The sequence below is a fragment of the Notamacropus eugenii genome, chromosome 2, assembly GCF_028372415.1.
Source record: "Notamacropus eugenii isolate mMacEug1 chromosome 2, mMacEug1.pri_v2, whole genome shotgun sequence".
Classification (NCBI taxonomy): domain Eukaryota; kingdom Metazoa; phylum Chordata; class Mammalia; order Diprotodontia; family Macropodidae; genus Notamacropus; species Notamacropus eugenii.
Genome location: NC_092873.1, coordinates 336612307 through 336621519, shown reverse-complemented (window position 1 = coordinate 336621519; position 9213 = coordinate 336612307). Strand labels below are relative to the sequence as shown.

At 40.3% G+C, this 9213-nt stretch overlaps 1 long non-coding RNA gene across 1 annotated transcript; it reads right to left on the bottom strand.

Moving 5' to 3' along the window:
- Positions 1-2302: 2302 nt before the first annotated feature.
- Positions 2303-3424, bottom strand: LOC140523986 (uncharacterized). Its single transcript, XR_011973535.1, has 2 exons — positions 3338-3424; positions 2303-2985 (listed from the first exon to the last, which is right to left on the bottom strand). It is a non-coding gene; the product is annotated as an uncharacterized lncRNA (long non-coding RNA).
- Between the last annotated feature and the right edge of the window lie 5789 nt (positions 3425-9213).

The window sequence follows — 9213 nt, the reverse complement described above, 5'->3', positions numbered from 1 at the left end:
TGAGACCCAGAGTTTGGGGGTGTAGGAAAAAGGAAACATGCCAGTGGGTACTAATGCCAATATAACTGAGTTGCTGAAGGATCTCAAGGACTATTGCCCAGAGATGAGGCAATCTGGCTTTTGCTCATGTTTCAGAGGGGAAACTAGCCTATTGTGTTCAGAACGGAAACACAATGGCCAACAAATTTACGCCTTTAATTTGCTAAGCACCTGGAAGGCCTCAGAGTATTTGAGCCCGGATCAGGTTGAGACAGTCTTCTAGCATGCTAGTCAGATTCCCATGAAACAAAGCTGCATAGCAGAGGCTTCAGTGATTGGACCCACTTTCCATTGGATGGCACTTTGATTGGGTGTGGAATAGAATTAGAGCTTAACAGCTGGCCAGTGCTACTTCTTGTCTATGTCTGCTTTTAAAAGTATGGATTACCTTGACAGTTTTAGAGTAGGAGGACAATTTTATTCTGGGTCATTCAAGTACTGATTATAGGAGTTTTTACTTTTTGATAATTAGGTGATCATGGGGTGATGACTATGAATCAAAATTTGGGTTGACAGACCAGAGAAATTTGAGTTGTTTTATAGAATGGCAGTAAGGAGATTTGGACCCAGGAGATCTGTGTTTGGATCATGCTGCTTTCCTACACCTGTGCCATTTTGAAACAGTAGCTTTATCTCTCTAGACTTCAGTTTCCCATGCGTGAAATGAAGAGTTAAGACAAGATGGTGGAAAGACCATCAAAACTCCAATAAAAAAAACAAACAAACAACTTAGCTTTCAATACTAGTTCTGCTACTTACTATGTATTTAGCAAAGTCTCTAAATGACTGTTCCTCTCTTTTCTCATGTAAAATATAGATATTAGACTTAATGATCTTTAAGGTACCTCCTAGCTTTAGGTCTATGACTTTATTATATCATTTTAAATACATTGATCTACATATTATAAGCTAGATTTTGATACTGTCTTCCAAACCTTTTAGAATCCTTTGGTTTATCTGGACATCCCTTAACACCTTGCTCGGATTTAAATTGGCCAAGTTGCACTTTGATGAGGTTCTAAATAATCAAGAATTGAAATTAACATTTCCTTTTGTTCTCAGATTCTTAGGTAAGAAGCAAATTTTTTGATTTATGGAGAAAAACACTGGGGTTCTGACAATTATGCATCCAAATGGGTGCTACCCATTTTCTTTCTTTTTCTTTTTCTTTTTTTTAGTATTTTTTATCCTCTAGAAAGGTTGATAAAGGTCATGATCATTTATTCATTCAATAGACATTTACTAAGCACCTACTATATGCCAGGTACTGCACCAAGAACTTTTTTCTCTGTCTTCAGATTGCATAGTCTCTGGCAAAAGCCAAATGTCAGAACTCCTGATTTATGGGGACAGCTGTAACAGTCATACTGTGTTTGGAACATATGGCCAAATAAATGGGGCATGGCAAAGTACAAGAAACAGTTTTGGTTTTCTCCACTTATCTGAGGGACTTTATAGTCACCTGGAATCTTCTAGAGGCAATTGTCAAACTTTGAGAATTAGGAACCAGAGTTGATGTATGAAATTCTCCTGAATGACTATGTGGTTGCTAATACATGAAGTTAGACTCAACGATTAACTTCAAAGGAGAATCTCATAGCAAAGTCCAGAGTACTGGACTTGAAGTTAGGAAGATCTGTGTTCAAATTTTACACCAGACATTTACTAGCTATGTGGCTATTAGTAAGTCACTTCACCACTTTAGACTCAATTTCTTCATCTAAAAAATGTAAATTATTCCAGCAGCTATATCCCAGAGTTTTAAGGATCAAGCAAAATAGTGCATATAAGGTGCTTTGCAAAATTTAAAGCATTATAAAAATATCAGTTGTTCCTATTATTATAAGGGGTTAAGTGAGTCACCCTTAGGGCCCAAATTCCCACTTGGTGAGAGACCTCACCCCCACCCCAACTGACCCAGGTTTGCTCCTATTTTTCTTGAGCTAAAAAACAAGATGGGGGAAACCAGGAGGAAACCCTTTGGAGGAGCCAAGTTCTCTCAGCTGGCTTTTAATCCCCTCACTCCTATAAAGTCTTAGGTCTTTGGCTGTCCCTGAGTTTATATTTCCACTGATCCTGAAAGTCTCTCTGAATGCTAAGAAAACCTTTTTCTGCATCTGTTCATGTGGTTTGAGGTGGAGGAGCCTCTGCGTGGCAGTGCCAATGACCACACCTCTTTGTTAGGAACATATAATTGAAAAAAAAGAAAGAAAACAGAAACCCCAAAAGAATAATTTTCCCCTTTATTAAACACACACGCAGAAAGGAGAAACATTTTATTGGGGTCCTATCAAGATTCTGTCAAGAATCAAGTCCTATCAAGATTAACATTTTTACCTTGAATGAGTGATAGACATTGAGTTCATCTGTGCGGGTTATCCCCCAGGGATCCTGTGCCCAGAACTTCTTGGAAACTCTTGGGAACCCTAAGGATATGTGGGTCTTGGAAATATGGATATGTCAGAGATAATGAACTCCCTGGCTGCTTTTGACCTTGTAGAGACTGCAAGGAGTTGATATTTCAGTAGGGTGTGGCAAGTCTTATATAGTCTCTTCATCTTCCTTTGCCCCATGAAGGCAGCAGAAGGGCAGGTTGTTGCATCAGTTAAAGAAAAGAGATAATTTCTGACTCAGTTTCTTTGCTTTGATTCATGGTTGTAATGAGTACTGCTTTTCCCAGTGAATTACATGAAGGACTCTTGTTTCTTCCTACTCCTACTCTCAGATGAAGTATGGGTTCAAGCAAGTTAAACTTGTGCCTGGATCTTTCCAGTTTATATTTCTTTTTCTGAGGATTTTATTGAGTAACGTAACTCCAATTCTGAGAATTGATCTTGAGATGGATGCATTCAGGTTTAGAGATCCAGAGGTAGAGGTCCATGTGTAGAGGTTCAGAGGTCTTGGGCCCATTGAGTGAAGTTGACTGGTGGCATGAGAAGTTTCTTCCTTGAAGAAAATGGCCCCCAATAGGAGAATTAGGCCAAGACAGTGCTTATATAAAAGTATATATATAGCATACTATAAAGAGTATAAGAACAACTATGTTAAGTCACTGAATCTTGTTTTAAGTTTGCTTGTGAGTGCTTTGCGTTCAGCACTTCCTTTGTGTGAAGGAAATAAATACCTGCCCCATACCTGATTCACATTATACACTGAGATGAGTACCTTTTTACTCCCCACTTTGGAGAAACACAGATATGAGCCAACAACCTACTCTTTAAACAAATTTTCCCCCCAAGGAACCACGCAGGGAGACTTCAAAAGCTAAAGGGTATATGAAAATGTGTCTTAGACCTACCTTTTTCCTCTAATTAGAAACCAGACTCTCCCAGGATCATCTGGTTCAGACCATGGGTCTGGTTCCAAAGCATATAGATACCTTAGAAAGGAGTGGATGCAACACCCTTATTGTTTCATTGTTTGTTTTCCATATTCAAAGAGGACCAATGACATCACAAGATGATGTCTTGACTTGTGCATGAATTGAATTTAAGTGAGACAGAGTCACACAAAGCTGTCAGCCTCATTCCCTCTTCTAGAGTCATCTAAGTCCAGTGGCAAGAAAGACAAAAGTCAGGATGACTGGTGATGACCTGGAATACAGTGAATGACCTTGGCACCTATGATGTTTTACCAAGATCTAAGCCCTTCACAGCCCCTGTTTTCACTACCTTCATGACCATTGGAACAAATTGTTCTCATCTACCCATTCTGCCCATTCTGTTGGGGCAAGTCTTCACATGCTTGAGGTAGACATCCTTTGGGGTTCGCAGCCTATCGATTACCCTCAACCCGCTTTAGTCAGTCTGCCTAGACAGCTTTACTGGGGCGTGGCTGCTGTGTATGTTACAGCTTCTTGGAGTCATAGGTGAGAGCTGGGTGACTGGTTAGACACCAAAGGTGGGCAAGCAGTCCTAAAAAGAGCTCAACAAGTCCTCACACAGAGGTGCTCATTCTCCCTAAACACACCATTCATATACATAGTCCTCATAGACCCATAAGCAGTTCTTCAGTGTTAGACATGGGTAGCTATTAGGGTTAAACACACACACACACACACACACACACACACACACACACACATACACACACACACCCTTCCCCCTCCTACCCCTTTCCTTCTTGCTCACCACTATGCCCCCCTCTCCTTCCCTTCAGACTCAACCTGAGACTTGGCCTGTCAGTAGGGATATTTTTAAAATCATGACACAGAGGCGTCTGACATACTTGGTTTTCTCAGTGGGTGGGTGTGTAGTGTTATTTCTTGTTGATTTTGTCACCTCGCCCAACATTACAAGTGTGCACTTTATTACGATGTCAATAATTCTCAGCAGGGCAGTGCTACACATAGGATGGTGTGTTCCCACTGTGGCACAAGCAGCTTCCAGGAGATGGGGGGTGGGGGTGGCAGATCATTGACTGAGTATGGTGGGGGGGGGAGGTAGAAGGGTAGTGGACACTCCCTGCTGTTCTTGTGTGGCGTCTATTTCATTCTCAGCGTCTACCACATAGAAAAGGTTGGGTTATTATGGTGAACACCCCTTCTGTGCTTTCTCTCAAAACCTTAGGATTCATTCTCTCTTTGGTGAGTGTGAATAATTCCTCAGGACACAGGCACTGAGGTGCATAGATTTTTATGTTTTCAAGTGGAGAAACTGAGACACAGGGGAAGTTAAGTGGTTATTCAGGTTCAGAGGGCAAATTAATGGTAGAGCTAGGGAAAAAAGAAAGTGTCTCTCCTCAATTGCAGGTCAGGGTGCTGTCATTAAGGTTTAGTTGCTGCATTAAATTGGATAGATAAGAGCCTTACTCCAATTTTTTTCCCTTACCTCTGGCAAAAACATTTGGGAAATTGACTTGTCCAAGGGCACTTAGCTAGTAAGTGGCAAATCTAGGATGTTAAGTAAAATCTGACTTCAAATCTAAGACTCCTACTGGGCATCTCAGTGGTGTGGTGGGTAGAGTGCAGGATTAGGAATAAGGACATATTGCAAAGCTTGCACCACACACTTATTAGCTGGGTTGCCTCTCTCAGCCTCAGTTTCCTTATCAGTAAAATGGGGATAATGGTAGCCCATACGTCACAGGTTGTTGTCAGGATCAACTGAGATAACATAAGCAAAGTATTTTGGAAAACTTAAAGCCCTTTGTGAATGTTACCATTGTGATCATTATTTTTGGTAATAATTATTAATAGTCCAGTGGATAGAGCACTAGACCTGGAAAAAAAAACCCAGAAAGACCAGAATTCAAATATGAAATCAGGTACTTACTAGCTATGTGACCTTGGGCAAGTCACTTAACCCTTGCCTGCATAAAACTGGAGAAGTCAATGCCAACCACTCCAACATCTTTGCGAAGAAAACCATATGGATATATGATCCATGGGATCATGGAGTCAGACACCTCCGAAATGAATCAACAACAATTATTGCTACTATATTGTTATACATTACTATGCATATTGTCTCATTTTATAGTTGTGTAGAAGTGACTTGCCCAGGGTCAGGTAGAGCCTGACTATTTTCAAGTACATGAAAGGCTTTATAGGTAAGAGGGATTCTTGGCCCCAGAAAGCGGAACTAGGAAGAGTGGGTGGAAGAGCCAGATTGTAACTTGATGAAAAGAAAAGTATTCTAACAGTTAGAGGTCCAGTGGGCTGTATTGGGATGTAGTGAGTTTCCCCTTCCTCACACTGAGAGTCTACAAGGGAATCTTTCCTCATCATTATCTCAGTTTTGTTGAAGGAAATATTCTTTTTCAGGTATGGATTGAACTAAGTAGATTCCGAGACCCCATCAAGTGCTGAGATTCAGGGGAAACTCTCCTAGAATGAAGAGGAATAAGCACTTTAATGGAGAGAAAGGGCAACTAGGTGGTGCAATGGATAGAGTGCCAGTCTTGGAGTCAGGAGGTTCAAATCTGGCCTCAGATGCTCACCAGGTGTGTGACCCTGGGTAAGTCACTTAACCCTGTTTGCCTTAGTTTCCTCAACTGTAAAATGAGTTGTAAAAGAAAATGGCAAACCATTCCAGTATCTCTGCCAAGAAAACTCCAAAAATGGGTCGTCATGAAGAGATGGATGCAACTGAAACTACTCAACCACCACAACAAACGTAATGAGCCTAGAAGCCAGAAGTCTAGAAAAAAAAAGTTTCAGGTAGTGGTAAGGAGAGAGGCAACAGGGACAGTTGAACAGTGGGTACAGTAGCCCCAGAAAAAAGGGCCAATAAGATCTTTGCTGCTAATATGGTTTAGAGTAAGAGTTCTTAACCTGAGGTCCATGAACTTAAAATATATACTTGCACACACACATTGATATAATTGGTTTCTTTTGTCATCCCGTGTCTATTATTATCTGTATTTAAAAAATATTTCTTCTGCAAAGGGTCCATAGGCTTTTCTGGACTACCAAAGGAGTATATGACACAAAAAGGTTAAGAATCATTGATTTAGAAAGTGGAATTATGATAGGAATCTGGGGGAAGAGTTTCCAAACCTAGCTGCGTACTAATATTCTTATGTTGGGAAAGTTACTACATCTCTACAGTTCTCAGCTTTCACATCTGTAAAATGGGGAGGTTTCAGAAGGGGATGGCCTCATCTTTCATTCCAGCTCTAACATTCTATGCTACGTAAGTGACAACTGTAATACATATCACACAGGACATATGAGTGCTAGAGTATTATTGTCATGTTCAAACCCCATGGCCAACTAAAGGGATATCATGATATCATCTGGTTTTATGTTTGTTTCTTCCTTTCCTTATCATATGAAGATCTGATCTGGACCTGTGATTTTGTTGGTCCAGGGAACTCTGAGTGAGGAAACTAAAGATTTGCAACTATTCTTTAATGTGCAGTCTTAGAAAATTGCTTGGGTTACTAGTAAATTAAATGACTGAATCAGGATCACTCAGCCAGAATGTGTAAAAGGTAGGACTTAAATGCGGGTCTTCCTGGCTCTACAGACTGTTCATCTCTTTCAAATAAAGATATCACATCTCACTTTCCTTTTCAGGTTATATTCATCATTTAGACTACGGTTATATTCAGTGTTGCATGGGCATGAAAAGGCTGAGGAAAAGCAGACAAGATGATTCTTATGTTATTTGTTCACTTGGAGTGACAAATTATGTGTCATGCATATAATGATAATAATAATAACTGACTGAGAAATAATTTTCTATGCTTTTATTTCAGTGTAATATATTATATGTATATAATGAATATTCCATTCCAGGAAATTAGAGAGGTAACCTGGTGAAGAGAGGAGATGGCTAGCCCAGAAGAAAAGAAAATCTGGGTTCAAATGCCACCCAGATCTATACCAGCTATGGGGGTAGGGAACAATTTCTCAGGACTTTATACCAATAAAATCATAGGTCAAGTCCTTAGTCTATCCTAGGAGATTAAATATACAAAGCAAGAGATACAAATAATTATTATTGAGAAAGCTTTCTTTAGTTTATTAAATAAATAACATTTGATGATCTGATGGAGACTCTGAGCTAAAAAGATTGATTGAGAGATGATGAAATTTTATCAGCTAATGAGGAAATATATAAACATATCCTTGGATTACTCTAGATCTCTGAATAATAGCACTATTAGGTATTGGAAGGTGTCAAATAGCAGGCTGAGGAGTGACTTCTAAGTGAGTATAGTAATTGACCTAGATCCTTTCAACTTTGCTACATATAAATACACATACATGTATAAATACAAATGGGCTATTATATACATACAAAAGTATACATATATACATACATGCACATAAACACTTATGCATACACATACAAATATATGCATATATACAAATACATATATGCATTATGCATATTAATTTTGTGGGTATATGTGTGTATTTATACATGTGTGTATATGCGTATGTATAAAAAACCTTCACACATTATGTGTGTGCACATTTATGTAACAATCCTACTACTAAATGCTGGCTGCTCTCAGGCTTTATGCAAAGCAGATCTGAAATAAAGTTTCAATCCCAATGGGCTAAGAAAACTGTTTCCCTATTTCTCTATTAATTTTTCATCCTGCCAGTGGGATTCTTGGATATTTAGAAAAAAAATGATTTTTAGAGCCTATTGATAGTCATTTCAGGTATAAATATTCTACTGCATTCATTGCCATCCTCTTTTATCTCCTTCACAGTTTTCTCTGGTGATTTCATATTAGTCTGTGTTCCAGTTCTCTTTATTACAGAAATGCTTTTAACATTTTCTCCTCAACAGTGATTCCTTCTCACCCTTCCCACCCAAGATTTCAAATTGCATTTCCATGATTATCTGGGTAAGGGTAGGTTGTTGTACCTTAAGTGTAGAGGTGGAGTGGGTGAGAGTTTGCAGCATATTTATAACATCAGGAGACGGTTTCATGCCCCAGTCCCATGTGCCCATCTCTGGATGATGAAGATGCAGTGGCTTTGGCAGGGCCAGCCTCAGTGAGAGACACAGGAAGAGCATGAAAGTCCATCTGCCTTTTTTTATGAGTAGTCTAACTCTTCTTACATGAACTTTTGTTTTTATAGCTCTGTAAAAGGCGATTGACAGAAGAGATTCCGTTTTGCCAAGTTGGGCAGGGCAGCTCTGATGTTTGAAAACGGTACCCAGTCTGGAGAACTGATTTTCATCTATGATGTCAGGGAAGCAGTGGGATTCCCACTGAGCCAGAGGGTGGGAAAAGCAGATGGCCCCAGCCCTCATCTTTCTTGGTGCCAACAGCTTCAAATACTGCCTCCTTGGCTCATTCACAAGAGTCTTTTCCCTTCTGAGACTCTGCGCAATGTTTGGAAGGGAATCTCCATCACTCAGGTTGCCGCTGTCTGATGGGCAAGGCAGGGCTCCACACCCCACTCCCCTCCCACTCGCCTGCTCCTATTCTAACTCCTTTCCCCCTCTCTTGGCCCATATCTGGATTTAGTTTCATTTAAGTGGTGGATGAAGGCAGAACCAAGCAGGCAGACTGCCCCCGGGGCCCACCCTCTAGTTGTTTTATAGACCTGTGGCCATAGAAGGTTTGCTTCCAGCGGCTCCCGCCCCTGGATTTTGGGTTCCAGCCGCTGCTCCTCTTGTACCCTGTTCAATTTATTTCTAGCCTGACTCAGAGGACGGACCCTTGGCCCCACTGCTGTCCAAAAGGAAGGAGTGGCTTGGA